The sequence below is a fragment of the Pongo abelii genome, chromosome 6, assembly GCF_028885655.2.
Source record: "Pongo abelii isolate AG06213 chromosome 6, NHGRI_mPonAbe1-v2.0_pri, whole genome shotgun sequence".
Lineage (NCBI taxonomy): Eukaryota > Metazoa > Chordata > Mammalia > Primates > Hominidae > Pongo > Pongo abelii.
The window spans coordinates 107,988,711-108,009,543 of record NC_071991.2 but is presented as its reverse complement, the minus strand read 5'-3'; the positions used below and the strand labels follow the sequence as shown (position 1 = coordinate 108,009,543).

The window sequence follows — 20,833 nt, the reverse complement described above, 5'->3', positions numbered from 1 at the left end:
CAGTCCCATCTTTCCTCTGGTTATTACTGGATATTATTAGGTAAGCTAAACTAAAATATAGGTCACCAAAAATATTTTCTTGGAAAAAATTTGATATTTCATAAAATGATCAAGGAAACAGTCTTATTTTTTAGGACTTATTTATACTTACTGTAGGTTTCAGTAGTATTTGAGGTTAGACCCCTTGAAGGATTAATTGAAGGATTAATCCAATCTTCCATTTAATATTCTGGTAGTTACACTCCTTTAGGTGGCAAAAGCAGATATGTAGTGAAATATAGCTTAAAGAGCACTTAAGGGTACCTGGGGAAGTAGGGCAGTAGGAGCCATGGCTCAGCCTAGCTTTACTGCAGAATGGGAATGACAGTGTTGCAGGACTTCCATTTTCTGTCACTTGCATTCTCTTTTGCACATTGCTTTTGCCTATCTGTGCTTTGGTTGGCTTTTGCCCCACCGCCAACTGTGGACTTCTTGGATGTGCCTCATGTCTGAATTACCTGAGAGAAATGTGAGTGTCACCCTTTGAGATAACAGATCTAGGACCTATCCACCTGACAGACAGCTGGTCAACCAGTTGATCTACTGCCTTTGGGGTAGGCATCCTTCCCTGGTCCTGTCAGCTGTGGCTAGATAGACCAGTCATCTGCTGCATACCTTGTACTTAGAAGGAACCTGTTGGTAAGGGCTTGTTGGTATGACAGATAAGATGAGACATCACAGAATGGGGCATTACAATTAGCAGTCACTTTGTTCAGCATTACCTTTAAAAACATTTCAGTAAAACTGTGATCTGCTCTCCTTAGAGTTGCTTTGACATTACTCTCTGGGAAAAATCAACTTCTTTTAAAGATTTGTTTGAAATTATGGAAATAACACAAGCTTGTAAAACTCAAAATGATTTAATGAACATCCTTGCACACATACCTTTGTACACCTGTGTGTTTATTTTTGTAGAATAGATAGCTAAAAGTGGAAATATCAGGTCAAGTTTGTTATTGTTGTTATTGTGGTTGTTATTTTTAGTTCCAATATATGATGCCAAATTTTCCTCTCAAGAGGTTTGTGTACATTTATACTCTTATCAACACAGCATGAAAAACCATTTTAGAGAAAGTTGGTTTAAAGTTCATGTGAAATGGGGAAATTTTGGACTTTAGATTTACAGGGTAAAACATTTTAACACAAACTTTGAAATTACTTTTGGGTGATCAGGTTAAATTTCATTTAATCAGTTCACTGACCATGTAGACTTTAGTGCCATTCATTTAAAAAGCTCTGGTCTAGATACCGGAGAGACATAAGTGAACAGAAGAGACAGTGTTCCTACCCTCATGATGCTTACATTCTAGTGGTTAGAAGCAGACAATAAACAAATACATAACACATAATGCAATGTCATGGGTAAGAAGTGCTATGAAGAAAACCAAAGGAGAAAAGGGGGTGGAGAGAGATGGTAAGGGTCTGAGGCTGTAAGATGTTCACTGAAAACTTCTGTAACAAAAAGATGTTTGAAGAGACTCATAAATTAAGGAAGACAGGGAAAGAGTCATACTAATCTCTGAAGAAAGGAGAGTTCAAACCAAAGGAATAACAAATGTGAACCTAAAATGGATAGGTGAGTTCAAGGAAGTACAAGAAGTCAGCATGGTTGGGACTTTACTGAAGGAGGGAAACTGAAGTAAGATTAGATCTGAGAGGTTTTCAGAGCCTTGTGGGTCCTAGAAAGGACTTTGGATTCATTTTAGAAGGATGGCGAGCCATGGAGTAGTATGATCTGATCGGCATTTTTAAAGAATCACTCTTTCTGCTGCTTGGAGAATAGACTAAAGGGGGATAATCTGACTCAAATCACTGGTCAAAGTGTTTTTCTCTTGAGAAAATGATATCTAGCTTCTTGTAGAAATAGTTGTGTCCTTGTTTATGACATGCATGATAGTTTTATTTGTTATTTTAAATGACTCAGATAAAAGTAGTTACGTTATTTATATTATGTTACGTTATTTATAGTCACAGTCATTATGATTATATTGACAAGGCAAAAAGTAGGCTTTCAGAGTACTTTTTCAGAGAATGCAACTGAATTTACAAATAAATGTTGTAACAGATGAGACTGGGGGGCGCTGAACTTTCTACCTTGATGTCGGCATTGATTAAAATCACAAGGCAATTGCTTGATTCTCTGGATCTCATAGCTAGGAATGCAGTCATTTTCATAATGTTGACTCAAATGGGTATGCTTATCTATAACATCAAACAGTAAAAATAAGCTGATTCTACTAATACTTAGACCCATTAGTTCCACCAAAATATTATTTTTAGTTAATTGCTTTTTCTTATTAATTTGTTATGAGTCAAATAGAAGCATTGTTTTAGAAAAGCATAAATTGAATGCAAAGCACTAAACTCCAGCAAGTCAATGTGAGGCAACCACAATTGAAATTGTTAAGGCATCAACATTTTTATTGGGACACTTGTATTTCTGTTTCATAGATCTCTGCCCAGTCAGAAGTGAAGTCCAGCATCATTTTTCCTCTCTCCTGGTGAAATACCACTTTATAGAATTTTGGAATCTCAGTCTCCATGTGGTTAGCAACCTCAATGAAGTAAGGGAATGGACTCTTTTTAGTCCCTAATGAAGAAGATGACCATATAACTTATCATCTAAACTAGGACACTTTGAGAGTGAAAAAAGATGAATTCATTATTACATGAGGGAGTTAACGTAAACTGGGACTGCCAAAACAAGCTGAAACAAATGGTTGCCCTGCTAAGGAAATGTAATCTGCTTTATAAATCACTTCACATAATTGGATTTTGCTTAGTTCATGAGCCTGACTGTTCAGGAGAATTCCAAGAAGTGTTCATAGAAAACAGAATCACTTCTTGGCTCCAGGGAGGAATCAGGCAGGGGAGGATCAATGCTGTTGTCAAGAAGTGTGTACTGCTCATGACGCAGTCATTTTGTGCTGGTGAATACAGCACAAGGCTTTCTTTAACAAGTATTGATATTGCAGACTAATCTGAGATAGAGAATCATGAGTCTTCTCTCACTGCAAAATATTTAAATGACAATTTGTCTTTGAGTCTAAAGACTATATTGTAAAATGTCAAAATACCCTAATTTATTGAAAACAACTTTCTGGTATTAGCAAAAACATCCATTTGTCACTAGAAATTAAACATTTCAAAGCCTGTTGATTTTAAATGTACTATTGAAGATGTGGAAATCAATATTAGCCTATCATAGCTGGTCGAATCATATTAGGTCCCAGCAAATGATGAATCTTTATAGGAAGAAAAACAGAACTAAACTGAGTTTTCCCCAGTGAAACTACAAATGATGCTTGTTTAATAACTTCTTTTTTTTTTTTAATGATTGGTACAGTACCTCTGAATAATAGAAGCCAATGTATCCATATGGCTCTCTTCTTGAAGATCATGCATTCTTTTGTGTCATTTTTTGGTAGATTAATAATTAGAGTTGGTTTCTGTCCTGAAAGGAGGGAGATGTGAAAGAAACTCATGTCCAGGACCCTGTTAAATATTTGATGAGTAAAATGTTTTAGAGCATGGAAGCTAAGAGTTTTATTTTATAGTTCTCAAATGGGAGTCGAGTAGGCGGTCCTTTTGAGGACAGAGAGTATTTGTACACTGTTTCTTAGTTGTTGGTAGCTTAAGCAGAAGATGTTCAGAAATCTTTGAAGCCCTTTAGCCTGGTTTAATTTGAACACTGAATTTTCCCAAATCAAAATAGCATTGTACACCTGTCTTTAATGCTTAGGGTCTCACCAATGCTGCCGTTTAATAGAGAAGGGATTGAGCAGTACAATTAAATGTCTTAGACTCTGTCCAAGGGTTTAGTTGCCACCAAATAAGAGGCATTTGTGAAAAATCATCAGTATCCCTCTGATGTTACCCTTAGAAATTATTAGTATATTGTGGATATTCTTACCTTTTTCTTGTTAAAGAATTATAATTTTTCCTTACTGAAGAATCATAGATTGGTAGACAACCTATACCTTTATGGAAATATTTCTTTCTTTTCTAAAGTTGTAGGTGGATTATTTTCCATACTATTGCTATATCAGTGAATAAAAATGGAATTGTTAATAAAAGCTGTATGTCTTAGCAATAGGTATTTGTTTCTAATCACCAGAGAGATAGTCACCTTAAGTTTATATGTAGTCTCTTTACATATATTTAAGTTTATATATAGAATCGATTTTATATCAAGATTAATAAATGTGAAAAATGTCGATTAAAAAAACACATTATTTGTGTAATCAGTTTAGCAGTATAGGGAGGTTTCTGAAGGCAATACATCAAACAGGGCATATGCTTTCACGTGTGACAGCTGCAGAAAGTCATTAGGTCATTTAGATTGAATTGCTTTTTCCAATAATGGTGACACCTATTTTTGTGATACTCTCCCCACCCCTGCCAGTGGTTTCCTTGAATGGTTTTATTTTCTACCTTAGTCCACCTATCTCTCATGAATAGAGTTCATCTTTAGGTATGAAAATCTTGCATATTTATTTATTCGTGCCTAGTTATTTATTTGGTATGCTGTAGAAGCCATGAGCACAAACTATGAACTCAAACTGCCTTGGTTCAGATCCCAGCTTTGCCACTTTGGCAAATTACTTAACTCTGTAAATGAAATCTTCCTCATCAATAAAATGGAAATTGTAATAGTGTATACTCCATAGTGCTTTCTTGAGAATTATATGAAATAACGGATATAATTTGGTTAGCACAGTGCCTGGCTCTTAAATGTGTTCAGTAAATATCAGATAGCAGTAGTTGTTGTTGTGATTTAATCATGATTTATTGAGTGCCTTGAATATTTCCTGTGTGTTAAACACTGTTCCTGTCTCTGGGATTATAAATATTAAAAGCCAAAGATTAATTCTTGCCCTTTTAAAGTTTATAGTCTGGTGGAAAGACAACAAAGGCAACAAAAGAAATGGAATATAACAAGAGAATTGCCACTATGAAGTTGCACTAACACCCCTGGAGCTTAGCAGGAACATCTGGTGGGCCTGAGTGGCCCAGCTGTGTTGGAGACAAATTTTGGGTTAGAGTTTGAGATGAGAAGGAGATCTGTAGCCTCCTTCTTAATTGCAAAAATAATGTGTGCTTAGTAGGGAAAATTCAAACAACACTAAAGCACAAAATGTAAAAAGAAAAGGCTCTCATTTCTCTCCCTTTAATCACACCCCCAGACATATGTCTGGTGTGTATTTTTCTAATCTATGTCACACTGAAAAGATTAGACAAACAACACCATCAAAAAGTGGGCGAAGGATATGAACAGACACTTCTCAAAAGAAGACATTTATGCAGCCAACAAACATATGAAAAAAGCTCATCATCACTGGTCATCAGAGAAATGCAAATCAAAACCACAATGAGATACCATCTCACGCCACTTAGAATGGCGATCATTAAAAAGTCAGGAAACAACAGATGCTGGAGAGGATGTATAGAAATAGGAATACTTTTACACTATTGGTGGGAGTGTAAATTAATTCAACCACTGTGGTAGACAGTGTGGCGATTCCTCAAGGATCTAGAACCAGAAATACCATTTGACCCAGCAATCTCGTTACTGGGTATATACCCAAAAGATTATGGATCATTCTACTGTAAAGACACATGCACACATATGTTTATTGTGGCACTATTCACAATAGCAAAGACTTGGAACCAACCCAAATGCCCATCAATGATAGACTGGATAAAGAAAATGTGGCACATATACACCATGGAATACTATGCAGCCATAAAAAAGGATGAGTTCATGTCCTTTGCAGGGACATGGATGAAGCTGGAAACCATCATTCTCAGCAAACTAACACAAGAACTGAAAAACAAACACCACATGTTCTCGCTCATAAGTGGTAGCTGAGCAATGAGAACACATGGATACAGGGGAGGGGAACATCACACACTGGGGCCTGTTGGGGGGTGGGGTACTAGGAGAGGGACAGCACTAGGAGAAATACCTAATGTAGGTGACCTAATGTAGGTGGGTGCAGCAAACCACCATGGCATGTGTATACCTATGTAACAAAACTGCACGTTCAGCATATGTACCCCAGAACTTAAAGTATGTAAAAAAAGATTAGAAAAATGTTTTATACCAGATTTTATCTCGAATATTCCAAAATGAAAATATGCACTTGAAATATATTTCTAAGGAATCAGATGTATATCTGTGGGGAGTTCCCCATACCTGTTACAGTAGCATACCTTTGCTAGGTAGGTATTGGAAGACATGACGATTCCAGAATTGCCTACTTAGTAAGTCTTGGAATCGTCCTAGCAGTAGCATACACCAAGATATCATGACTATATTATTGGGTAGCAATGATATGTGATCTAGACAAATGTATAGAAAAGTAGGGGAAAGAGAAGGAATATTGAATAGTGTCCTCACTGATCAATATTTATTATACTAAACTCACTATATCTAAAATGAAATATTAATGAAATATTAGAACCATCATGTCCTCTCTAGGTAGTCCATGGGCTAAAATAACTGAGGTACCTAAGATGGGAAACACATTGACTTAGCTTAATTAGGAAGAATCTCTTCAACACAGAGCCTAGCAGGATGACTAATCCAGCTTTATCCTCATCCACATCTCCATGCCTCTATCTCAAGATGGTAATCAGTTTCTAACTTTTGATACTTTTGACAAAACTTCTTTCCCACTTCTTGGACTGGCTTTGGAACATTACTCATTAGTTCTACCATGAGCCTCAGCTTTTCCCCCAATACAGATGGACATTATGAAGTTCTCCTTTGGAGTCTGGTGTTTCCTAGCAGGAAGCACATCACACTTGGAGCTGGTTAGTGCATTCGTGTATTAACGCACTTGTGCCTAGTGTTCCATTATTGAAATGCTAAATGTGTGAGAGTTTTTTAGGTACTACTGCTGAAGGTTATTGCCAATGTCTGATTTTTCACTCATGCAAAAATTCAAAAAATTGCAAACTCTAGCATAAATGGGTTAATTAGCCTTCTTTACTGCTGGCTTAGTTACATCTCTTAGTAGCATAACTTTCTAAAGGTATGAACTCCAAGTAAAGATATAGAGAAATAGTAACTTTTGTACCTTCCTTTGAGCTAAATATTAATTTATGTTTTTTTCCTCTGTCAATGGTAATGTAAGTCTGTCAAGTATTTGGAAAGGACATATAAGTATAATTATCTCAGTAGGAAGCTTAAAAATTGTCTTTTAAAATACCCACTGTTTTTAGCTGAGCTTCAGAAGCATGTCAGAAACAGTCTTGAATATTTCAGCCTGAACAATTACTAAATATTAAGAAACAGCTCTTCTATTTTTTGCAATTTCAGTTAACCTTGTTTAACTTAACATTGACCAGGGTTTCTCTTTTAAGATGTTGGGAGGAAGAATTTTATGTAGGGAACAGATACATTCAAGTTATTGATTTAATTAGTTATGGATGCTTTTACGTTTTTATTAAAAAAGTGTATAAAAGATTATTTAGGTGTTTGTGGACAATGAAGAATAGCATGATATAGTAGATGGTGTTATTACACTTGGAGTAAGGCAATAGGAAGTTCAGTCCCAGCTGTGTTCCATACAAAGCTGTGTAACCTTCGCAAAGTTATTGATTTCTGAGTTTGATCTATTTGTATCTCTCTATTTTCTGGATTATTTTGAAGACCAAATAAGATTAAATATATATACATATACACACACACACATACACACATACACACACATACACCATATATACATGCAGCAATACTTTGTGAGCTTTAACACACGATGAACATTTAATTTATTATTGACTAATTTTCTGTTTGGCTTCTTCAGAGCTTAACAGAATGCCTTGCCTATTTTAGATTATCAAATTTTTGTTATGATTGTTGAAATAATATGAATGTTCGTCGAGGTTAATGAATAGCTCTATATTTTGTAAATTGTAAAGTTGGAAGAAACAAACAAATTAAGTTTTTTAATTAAAATTTTTATTTTATTGTGATTTCAATAGTTTATATGAGATCTACCCTCTTAAAAGATTTTTAAATGTGCAATACGGTATTGTTTACTATAGGCACAATGTTGTATAGAGATCTCTAGAACTTATTCATCTTGCTTAACCTAATTTTATACTCATTGATTACCAACTCTCCATCACCACCTCCCCCAGCTCCTGGTAACCCCCTTCTACTCTCTGTTTCTATGAGTTTGAGTGTTTTAGATACTTCATGTAAGTGGGATCATGCAGTGTTTGTTCCTCTGTAACTGGCTTAACTCAGCATAATAATCTCAAGGTTTATTCATGTTGTTGCATGTGGCAGGATTCCCTTTTTTTAATACTTGAAAAATATTTCAAGTTCATATATATATATTTGGCATATATATACATGAACTTGGTGCATATATATATATATGCCATATTTTGTGTATCCATTCATCTGTCTATGGAAATGGTTAAAAATACATCATAGTCATAGAACTCAAGAACTTTGTAAGGAACAGAGCTGGGACTGCACTTCCTGTCATGCTACTCCAAGTATAACACACCGTTACTATATCATTCTACCCCTCATTGTCAGTAGGTTGATTCTACATCTTGGCTATTGTGAACAATGTTGCAAAGAACATGGGAAGGCTAATATCTCTTTGATATTCTCATTTTAATTTTTTTGTATATATATCCAAAAGTAGAATTGCCAGATCATATATGGTAGTTCTATTTTTAATTTTTTGAGGAACCTCCATACTGTTTTCTATAGAAGCTGAACCACTTTGCATTCTAACAAACAGTGTACCCTGAATAACCCAAACAAGTATATCCTGTTCTTCTTGACAAAGAATAACAAAATTGGAGGCATTGTATTTTCTGATTTCAAAATATGTTACAAAGCTACAGTAATTACAACAATATGGTACTGGCATAGAGACATACCTATAGACCAATGAAACAGAATAGAGACATTGACAGAAAGCCATGCATATACAGTCAATTGATCTTTAACAAGGGTGCCAAGAATGCACAATGGGGAAAAGTCAGTCTCTTCAACAAATGATGTTGAAAAAAACTGGATATCCAGATACAGAAGAATGAAATTGTACCTTTATCTTACATGACACAAAAAATCAACTCAAAGTGGATTAGATTAAAAAGTAAGGCCTGAAAATATGCAATGTCTGGAAAGAAACATAGTGAAATAGCTTCATGACAGTGGTTTTTGCAATGATTTCATGCAACATGCAACATAAGCAAAAGTATTCAAAAACACTTTTTTCCCTCATCATTCAGGGGATTTTAAAATTTTTATTTTAGATTCATAAGGTATATGTGCTTGTTTCTTACATGGGTATATTGCATAATGGTGAGTGTTAGACTTCTAGTGCAAATACTTTTAAAACTTTCCATGGAAGTACTCAGATGCTATCTACTGTATCTTTCTAATCTTAACCTGCTTCTTCCTGCATATTGCGACCTGTTGGCAAGAAATTGCACTTACTGTTTTTCTAATTTTTTTTTCTTGTCTCTGTAGCAGAGATCAGCATACTTTTTCTTTAAAAGGACAGTATATAGGCTTGGTTTTGCAGGCCATACTCTCTGAGAAATCTATTCAACTCTGATATTGTAGCATGAAAACAACCATAGGCAACACATAAAATGAATAAATTCCCAATAAAAGTTTATGTACAAAAACAGATGTCGGACTAGATTTGGTCCATAGGCTGCAGTTTTGCTGACCTGTGGGCTGTATTATCTACTTTCATTTCCTTAACTTGGAAATCAGTAGAAAATACAAAAGTTATTTTTAGTCTTGGCCAACAGTTTAAACAGAAGAGAGGAATTAGCCTAAAAGCCATGGATTTGTTAGTTATATATTGGTTGAGGCAGAGAGCAACAAAAGAGAAAATATTGAGTTGTTAATTTAAGTGAGATTTTCCTGAATTGCTAGAAACCACATGGGTACACCTAGACAATGAAGATATATGTCTTGAGTTGGATGGATATATTAGAGTTCTTCAGAGAGACAAAACCAATACATATATATGGTGTATAGATATATGAGAGAGGATTTATTAGGGGAATTGGCTCATGTGATTATGGAGGCTGAGAACTGCCATGACAGGCCACCTGCAAGCTGGAGACCCTGAAGTGCCCATAGCATGGCTCAGTCTAAGCCCAAATGTCTCAAAACAAGGGAGGCAAACGATGTAACTCTCAATCTGAGGTCAGAGGCCTGAGAACCGGTGGGGGCAGGGGAGCAGTGGTATAAGTTGTGGGGTGCAAACGCCAAAGAGCCTGGAGTTCTGTTGTTTAAGGACAGAAGAAGAGTATATCCTAGCTCTAGGAGAGAAAGGAAATTGCATTTGTGTTACATCCAAGCCCCCAGCTCATTGGATGATGCCCGTCCATGTTGAGGGTGGATTCACCCCACTTAGTTCACTGACTCAAAGCTGATCTCTTCTGGAAACACCCGCAGAGACACACTCAGAAATAACCCTTTACCAGTTCTCTTAGCAATTTTTAATCCAGTTAAATTGGCACCTAAAATTAATATCACAATGGGGAAGAGCTATTATACTACAAGAACACTGCATAGCACCTTAACTGGAAAGCAGTGACAAAGTTTGCAAAAAAGAATACTAAATTTCATTGCCCAGTTTCTTCTTAACACAAAAGGAATAGCTGCAGTTGAGAAAATTCTGTATCAGAATACTATTCCATGTTATTTATAGCTTCTTTTATAAGCCCAGCCCAACTCCAATTATCTTTTGGTGGCTATTTTAGCTTGCTCTGACTGTGTTGGACCAAACCAATAGTAGAGAGAAAATGGAGCTAATATCTTTTAAAAAAGCAATTTAATTCCTCAATTCATTCATTGATATAGAAAATATTCAAATATTATCTAACACATTGTGAGTGATACCTATGTACGTAATAGTGTCAGGAATAAGCAGTAATTATTTCCGTATTTAAATGTTGATTTGAAACTAAAATCTGTTTGCTGTTTTATAGTTGGAAAACTTTTATTGAAATAAATATTAATGATAAATTTCTATTTTTTTAAAAAAGTATCTCTAGTTTTCTTCTGCAAAGTAATCTTGCATGAGAGTCTGAATGGTTCTCCTCAGCAGAACTAATCAGATTTTGAAATTGATCATCCTCCTGGTTGGGATTCAAATGAGAATTTGAGTGAAAATGATTAAATGTTTTCCCTTATTAGGGGGCTGACAGTTGTTGATATTTTCTTTCAGAAGAGTAAATTGTGCAGTGAAACCTGTACATTTGGGGTATGGAAAGCAGCAAGTCATTAACTTTGGGCTCTGCAACTGGACATCTGGGAATCAAAGAGATTTTCTACTTTGTTTATTACACAAATAAATTATATTCCCTGACCACTATGTGATACCTGATTTTAATATGAAGCCAGGAGCAGACAGTGAAAATTGCTGCATCCCACGCCGCTTCAGCTCTAGGTGTACTGATACTTCCAAAGAATATTTCTGGAGCCTAGATTTCAATTTTACATACATCAAAAAGTAAACGACTATTTAATCTTTTACTGTAACATGAAGAGGAGTGAGTAATACATATTGGAACGGAGTTTAGTAGGATGGAAAGCCAAAATGGAAAGATTTTCTATTTGAGATGAAAGTAGAATAAGCAGTAAGCTTTACAAAACCCTGGAATATGCTTTTGAGGAGACGAATGAACAGATTAGAATTTGGTTTGTGTATGGGAAAGTAAGATGACCTTTAATGGATTTCTGGGGCTGTCTTTGGAGGATTATGTAAATGAAGCCTGAATTCTAAATCTAATACAGCTATCATTAAAATCAAGAGAATGTTTACTGCATGATGGAAATTGAAATGACTCCTAGCTTTATAATGTTCCTGAGCCCTAGTATTCTCACATGACTTTCAAAAAATAATGCCTATTTTTATTAAAACCTGCAACATCCTAAGCAATAAAGTGGAAGGAAATCAAGGAGGTTATGATAATGAAACTTCCCCAGCAATGTACGAAAATTTCACTGTAGAGTAAGCCAATAATGAATATTCAAATCATTTTAATCTTTGCTAATATGAAAGGTGAAAAAATTCTTATTGTTGTTTTAGTTTGTATTATTTTCATTGCTAAAAGAATGAATATTTTATGCATTTATTATCCTTTTATTTCCTTTTGTAAAAACTATTCCAGAATTGTCCATTTTAAAAAATGGTATTAGGCCTCGTGCAGTGGCTCACGCCTGTAATCTCAGCACTTTGGGAGGCCGAAGCAGGCAGATCATGAGATCAGGGGATCGAGACCATCCTGGCTAATACGGTGAAACCCCGTCTCTACTAAAAATACAAAAAATCAGCCGGGCGTGGTGGTGGGCACCTGTAGTCCCAGCTACTCGGGAGGCTGAGGCAGGAGAATGGTGTGAACCTGAAAGGCAGAGCCTGCAGTGAGTCGAGATTGCGCCACTGCACTCCAGCCTGGGCGACAGAGCGAGACTCCGTCTCAAAAAACAAACAAACAAAAAAAGGTATTAAATGTTTTCTTAACAGTTTTAATATGTTAATGCCTTGTCATATTTAGATCAAATATATCTTCAGTTTGTGATTTGCCTTTTAGTTCTATTCATTCTCATAGATTATTTAAAGAAACAAAGGTAAAATAATTTTTTAAGTTGTATAATCTTATTTTTGGTGGTTTTAGATCCATGAAGTAGAACTCTGTTTTCTTTTTTTTTTTTTTTTGAGACAGAGTTTCACTCTTGTCTCCCAGGCTGGAGTGCAATGGCGTGATCTCGGCTCACTGCAACCTCCGCCTCCCGGGTTCAAGCGATTCTCTTGCCTCAGCCTCCTGAGTAGCTGGGATTACAGTCATGCACCACCACGCCCAGCTAATTTTGTATTTTTAGTAGAGACGGGGTTTCTCCATGTTGGTCAGGCTGGTCTCCAATTCCCGACCTCAGGTGATCCGCCCACCTCGGCCTCCCAAAGTGCTGTGATTACAGGCGTGAGCCATCGCGCCTGGCCCTGAAGTAGAACTCTAGAAATTGAAACATCTGGCATAACTTTGATACATTTACCTATTGGTTTTGTAGTTATTAGTGAGTTAATATTAATCTATTGGGTTTTAGAGATATAGAGACATGGAAGTTTACTGTAAATTTTGCAGTATTTTTGTCTCAATATTTTAAATTTATAAAACCTAGAAATACTTTATTGTAGAGGACCATATATATGTCTATGTACATTCTATAGGCAACGTAACTACCACATGAAGGGTGGCATTGTAGTAAATTGTTTCTTGGAGTGTAATCAGAAGCATCAGAGTCAGCAGGGAACTTGTTAGAAATGTATTTAATACATTATTGATTCTCACTCTCTCCACTTTGAATCAGAAACTTTGGCGATGGGGCCCAGAAATCTAGGGTTTAACAAGCACTCCAGGTGATTCTGATGCACGCTGAAATTTGAGAACCTGTTTTGGTATTTGGCCTCTCACCAATTAACTACTTGAATTTGAGGTGAGTGGTTTAATTTGTTTACATTTTGGTTTAATCAGATATAAAATGATGCTATCTTCCCACAGGATAGATTGGAATATTTTAGATCACAAATCTCAAAGTCTTCTTCAAGTGAGCTGCCACTGTCTCCGTGCTTAAGCTTAAATTTCCAGTGTTAGGATTTCGGTTGGAATGTTTGGTGGGAAAAGACACCGTGGTGTCAGGTCCTCCTATTCCCTTTGGGTACTTTAATGTAAAGGGTCTGATTCTCCTCACAACCTCCACCCTAATTGTTTCTTTAGGAGTTCACTTCCACTTTTTTCTCAATCTCTGACCTCTCCGTGATTACAAGGCTTTAGAAAAATGGAAAGTAGCTGACAATAATCTGAGGACCTTTGGACTAAATGATTTCCATGTCTTTCAGCTCCTAAATTCTATAATAATTACTTTTTCTATAGAAAAAGTGGAAGCTGTCAGTACATACATTTTTGTAGAAGGAAGACTGTTCTCCTACTCCAGGATACAGGGGTGGATCCCATAGCTGAGACATGCTCAGTGGCAGATACTTTACCGTGAGGCATCTTAACCACTGGCCTTTGAGGTCTCCCAAAAAGGGAAAGTGCAAGAAGCAAGCGAGGTGGGTATTTTCCTTCACAGAGCCCAGGAAGATGGGTTACCAGGCTTTCATTATTTCCTCCACGGATTGCTGTGGCTGCATCCTAACTGATTTCCCTTTCTTACCCATGCCAATCCATTCTTCACACTTCCACAAGAATGCTTTTTAAAAAATGTTAATCTTATTATGCATTCCTGCTTTTTCAAAAATGTTAATCTCATTATGCCTTCCATAAACAGGAGCCCTGCAGATGCAGCTCCTCATAATCTGGCCTCGGAGTGTCCCTCCAGCCACATTCTCCCCACTGTCTCTGGCCATACCTATAGTTTGCATTTTCTTGGCAGCTGTGTAATGTTTTGCATACCATTGCCTTTGTAGAAAGCACCTTCCTTTCGTCTTGTTCCCTTTGTTTTGTTTTGTTGTTGGCGAATTCCTACTCAGCATTTTCATTTCTAGTAATTTATCAGGTAGATATATTTTCACATGATTGCAAAGGAATGTGTATAAGGGAGTTAATTATAACAATGTTTATAATAGCAAAGGACAGAAAACATTCTAAATGTATGTCAGTGCAGTTAAGGACATTATAGTACATTCATAAGATAGAATTTCTCTAGGATGGTTAAGAGAAAAGGATCTATATATGCGCATATACATATACACACAAACACACATACACTTGTATATGAGTAAACTGTCTCTGGAATTAGTTAACATAAAGTGTCAGATTCTGACTGCCACTTCCATCCCAATCATTTTTCTAAGAGTCCACTTCCACTTTCTTTGTAATCTAAACTAGTAACTAACTAGTAGTTAGCAGTAAGTGAGTAACTTCGCCTTTAGAGAAGGAACTGGAGGGTCAGGAGAATGAGGGAGATTTTTCAATGTATACTCTTCAATCCTCAGGACCTTACCTACATTCTCATTGTCTCTGTCTCTCTCTCTCTGTTTTACACACACACACACACACACACACGCACACACTCTTTGTGCTTGAGCTATAGTATTCCAGATTTAAAAAATACTTTCATGCTTATCTTCTTTTTTTTTTTTTCTTTTATTGTAATTATTATTATTATTATTATTATTGTACTTTAGGTTTTATGGTACATGTGCCCAATGTGCAGGTAAGCTTATCTGCTTATGTTCATGTTTTATCATGAATGTGGCAGATCCTTCTCCATCCCCATCCATCTAAGAACATCCTGTATCCTTACCCTGACAGGAATGATTGTCCTCTTCTCTGATTCCACAATACTTTATTGATCTGACAGACGTAAAATACATCTGATTATATTAGAACCAGTAGTACATGTGTTTCTCTATCTGTGAGCTCCCTGAGGTCAGGAGCAATGACTTATTTTTTGGAGCCCAGAACAATCCTGCCTTAGGAAATCTAGCATATCAAGGGTGTGCTCACTAAGTATTTGTCAAATTTAATGACTGCAGAAAGCTCTCTGCAATATTTATAAAACTTCAATCCTGAGTATCACTCTGTGAAATGATTCTATTTATTTTGGAAATATTTCAACTTAGTCCAATTAGCATCAATCCCAACTCCTTATCTTTAAAAATGTAAACTCTCTAATTTGCTGAACACTAGTTTTTCATGTTGCTGAAGGTTAAGGAAAGCAAGTGGTAAAGAACATGAGTCTCAGCCATCTGTTTTCATTTTTCTCTCTCCAGCAGCATAAATGCTGCCGGGATTGTCCCTGCATAGCAAAGGGGATGAGGATATGCTTGATTATTATTGAAAAGTCTTAAATGGGCCCCGTGTCAGTCAACTCAGACTAACTTCTTCTGTGGTAACACCCTACGCCCACATCTCAATAGCCTGCAGTTAATAGAGGCTTGTTTCTTGCTCCATTATATGTTCCCCATGGGTTGCATGAGGCTCTGCTCCATATTTTTTTTCCTGCAGGGAATAAGGCTATCAAGGTATTAATAGTCTCAGGGGAGATGAAGAACAAAAGCATGGTAGAACGATGGGATAGATCTTAAGACTTCACTTAAAAGTGGCACATATTATTTCCATATACATGTCATTGGCCAAAAGAAGCCGCTACATAGCCAAGTCTGAAATCAACAGGGTGGGCATGTACTCACCTATCCCTCTGTCAGGGATGGGAAGCAAATATTTTGAACAAGGATACACTCTACCAAAGTCTTTCTTAGAGTTCTCTTAAAAATGAATTGGTTTTGCACTTGTATCAAGGTACATATTCAACACACATCAAATGAGCATGTACCACAAACAGACCACAATAGGGAATGTGACGCTAAGTCAGAAACTCTCTTTTCAAGGAGCTGACTGTCAAAAGGGCCTAAAAATACCTATGATACTTTCCTGCACAGTAGTCATGCCAACATTGCTGGAGAAACCCTTGGTGGAGAGAAATCTGGAGTTGGGACAGCGTGAAACTGTATGCCTTAGCTAGTGATCCCTGAACTAAATTTCTATTAGTATTACTTTTTAGTCTCATAAGTAAAGGTATATTGTTCAGGGATTCATCACATCCATCTGTCCTTTAATTGTTGTCATCATTTCAGAGATTGTGTGGTCAATATATGTCATTATTTTAAAAATATTTGCATGTTTGATAATAAAGTATTACACTGACTTTACAAGTCACTGATCAAGATAGCTGGCATTGCCTTATTTATCATATTACTTGGGTGCTGGATATCTATAGCAGTATATGGAAAAGTCTTACAAAAACCATTAAGTACAGTGTTTTTATAGTATTTTGTAGCCTTCTTTCTACTTAATTTTCTATTTACTCATTTGTCGTTTTCTCTATCTGACATTTTATTTTTGAAGAACAAAAATCTGCTCATGCCTCATGTTGGTTTTGGATTTCTTGGTGGCCTGGGAGACAATTTTCAGTCTACCCATACATGGTACTGATGAGCTAAACTGTCAGTGTTTGTCTGTTGGAAGATTATTCATTCCTCACCCCTTGCCTTTTAAATATATATTCAGAATGATCATATTTTGAGAAAGGATTAAGTATTTCAAGGGAGAAAAAATTATTCTGCTGTTTCTAAAGCGTACACAGCTGTTACACTTTAATTAAACATGTTTTTAGGAAAGGGGACTGGAGACCAAGTTCATAAAACTAGACAGATATGCTTTGTAAATGAAGAAGAAAGCTAATTAAGCCAAGCATAGCAGCCTACTATTAATTTTTAAAACACTTCCAGTGTATTTGTTGTAAATCTTGACACTGCTATTGCGTATTTCCTATTGAGTTATTCTTCAATTTAAGTTCAGCATTTGGTTGTCAAAGATTCCTAGTCAGTTGGAAAATTATAAAATCTTCCCACATTATGTTAATATTTATTGCAAGAAACTTAACTCTTGAATGAAATGTAATTAATTGATGAAAATAAGTGGTGAGCTTATACTTTGGAAGTAGAATTTATTAGGTAAGACACCAAATAACCTAGAGCAACCAGTCAATTAACAAATATTGCCAACAGATTCTGTACACTAAAACAAAACTGACAAAACAGATTTAATATTCAGTTGTGTTTTTAAGCTTATTTTTCAGTCCTTTAACTAGGGTATGATTTTTTTTTTAATGTACTAAAGGATAGCTGTTTCATTTTTAAAAAATTGAGCTCCACAGTACACCCATAATTCTGTGGAGGAAGAACAAAAAAGCCTAATGAATTAGAATTTGTTACCACGCTGTCACAAGCTAAGAAACTTGCAGATGCATTCAGTTATTGAATTGAGTTCATGATTTTCATTTGTGTTCTTTTGTGCATGGACTGTGTGAAGGAATATTACTTAATATTAGATTTCACCTTCTCAATAGGGAAACTATTGAGGAAAAACTTGAAAAGCTTCAAAATATTTCAGTTAAGTCTGCTGAGAATGAATGCAGTAAATAAAACCAAATTGTGATTTATTTATGTTACTCACAAGTTTAAATCCCTTGTCTCTCATTCGACATTAAATGTCCTGTGTTGTTCTCTAAATAGAACTATGAAGCATAAAGCAAGAATTGACTATATGCTTAAATGCATTAATATAATTATAAGAATTTCAAACCATTACTTAATAACTGAAAAGATCTCTTTTGTTTGTGTAAAGCAAAAGGATCACAGATACTGTTCATTCAGAAGACCTCCAAAGAATAGGAAGATATTTGAGACCATCTGTAGTTTTCCCAGACAGTCACAATAGCTGCAGATAAATGAAGATTTAGAAAGAAATTATGCTGAACAACAGAAGTTATATGGCATGTTACTTTGTGGTGCTCCAGCTGATATATTGAATAGCCATAACACTGCCATCAACAGAATATCCCTGAATATGGGATGTTTCTCCCAGTAGGTTTCTGGATAAAAGTATGTTTTACTTATGCTGGAGATGCGAAATGCACAAACCACTCTTCTGAGAGATGCATTTAACCTAAAGGGGTATTGTTACTCTAGGTTCTTACTTCCATTTTAAAGAGAGTATTATCACTGACTATGCTGAGCATAACTCTCAATAGTAGTGATTTCTTCTGTCATGCTGTATGAATGTCAACAGTGATGATTGGTCCCCTAAGAATTTTATCAGGCTGTCCTCCTTCATGCAGCACACTATCAGCAAGCCATGTGGCTGTGATTAAACCACCACTTATAAGCATATTAATCATAAAGACTTTGTAAGTTCTTTCATTTTTTTTTCCCAAGCCACCTAGTAAATAAAACAGAATCTTGTGGTTTTTCTTTCCCATGACACCTCAGGTATTTGCTGATAGCCAGGTAAATTACTTCCGGTTGTTGTTTGTTGTATTTGTTTCATTATTGATTTACTAAAAGAGAGTGACATACATTTGCATACCTGATGACAGAACATCAAAGCTGAGTTCAGTTCATTCACACTCACGTTACAGATGAGGAGATTAAGGCCTTAAAAACTATGTGACTTCCCAAGTTTCCATAGCTGCCTAATGAAGTAAAACTCAGATCCCTTAACCCTTAGTCTATCTTGATGTGCCAATGCTTATTGGAAATCTATAAACTTCAGTGCAGTTATCCTTCATTCTGTTGGGTGGGTGAGTGGCTGAATGAGAGCTCTAAAGATCCTTTTTATTTCTGAGATTTTATAATTTTTTGATTACTAATGAATAACCATCAAATATGCATATTTGGAATTGTTATTATTTGTCTATGTTATTATATAAATGTTTGTTTTAACTTTTATTTATTTATTTATTTTTTTTTGAGATGGAGTCTAGCTCTGTCGCCCAGGCTGGAGTGCAGTGGTGCAATCTTGGCTTACTGCAAGCTCCAACTCCCGGGTTCAAGCGATTCTCCTGCCTCACCCTCCCAAATTAGCTAGGATTACAGGCACCTGCCACCACACCTGGCTAATTTTTTTGTATTTTTAGTAGAGACGGGGTTTCACTATGTTGCCCAGGCTGGTCTGAAACTCCTGACCTCGTGATCTGCCCACCTCGGCCTCCCAAAGTGCTGGGATTATAGGAATGAGCCACATTATTTTAACTTTGTAAATGGTTACCCCTCTGTGATATCTCTGGAATTAGATCTCCCTTATTTCCAGATAAGGAGACTCTCTCAGTCAATGGTGTAGTAATGTAGTACTACTGTTTCGTCCACATGAGTATATAATGTCAGAATGTGTTTTACCTTTTAGCAAAATATAGCATTAGGTTCCCTTCTTTTGCATGTCTGTGTCAGAACTTCAACAGTTTTTTCTGTATAAGGCCTCTTTTGCTGCACTTGGGAGCTTTTCTAACAGCCTGCCATGTTCTATTGTTGATGCAATGAATACAGTGAGATACCCACATTTTGTTTAAAGATAGTCATTGAGCTATACCCTACTGCCAGCCTAGATGACTGCTTAATTATAGGCATGCTTTTCGAAAGGACATATATTTGTTATCTTCCATAAACAGGGAGACAGTAAAAGTCATTTGGCTTACCTTCCTAGGGATGAAGGTTCAGGAAGGGGAGCTTCATTCAGTGCTTCATACTGTTGTCAACACTAACTTTACAGGTGACCCAGGAAATTGTGAAGTCATTGGGTCCGTAGGACAGACTTTGTGCCACAGCACAAAAAATCTTATTACTTTTTTTTTTATTCCCTGTGTACTAGCTTTACAATTTTAGAAACAACTGATTTTTTTTTTTTTTTGCAATTTTGCATTAGATCAATGGTTTTAAAAATATGGCCAAACATGGAAGCTCTTGGGACACTGAAAAACACAGATTTCTGGAAGTCACTTCAGAACAACTTAATTGGAAACACCCAGGAATGCAGCCCAGGGATCGGTAATTTGTAAAAGCTTCCCTGGGACACAGAAAGTCTTCGTCCCATTTCAGACCAATTAAATCAGAATCCCCCTGGGGATGATGCCCTAGGATCAGGCATTCTAAAAATTCTCCAGGTGATTCTCATATATAACCATGGTTGAAAACTACTTCTCTATACTTTCTTCTACCTTTAGAAGTCAGCTTTGGGAGCTCTATTTTCTGCTTTAGAGGATTTAGCAATGTAAACTTAGCTTCTCAGTGGCAAATAGAATCTGTCTGTCATTTGTATGTTCATATGTGAAGTGGTCTGGAAGTCAGTTGCAGAATCTGTACTATTAGAAGCTTAAATTTTTGGTATATTCAAACTTCATGATAGAGTCAAGAAAAATTACTTGCATAAAAAAGGATCCAACATTAATATCTTC

General features: G+C 36.1%; 1 protein-coding gene across 7 annotated transcripts in view; it reads left to right on the top strand.

Moving 5' to 3' along the window:
• Nucleotides 1-20,833, top strand: part of IMMP2L (inner mitochondrial membrane peptidase subunit 2) — a 917,762-nt gene that overhangs the window by 625,623 nt on the left and 271,306 nt on the right. The gene's annotated exons all lie outside the window — the stretch shown is intronic.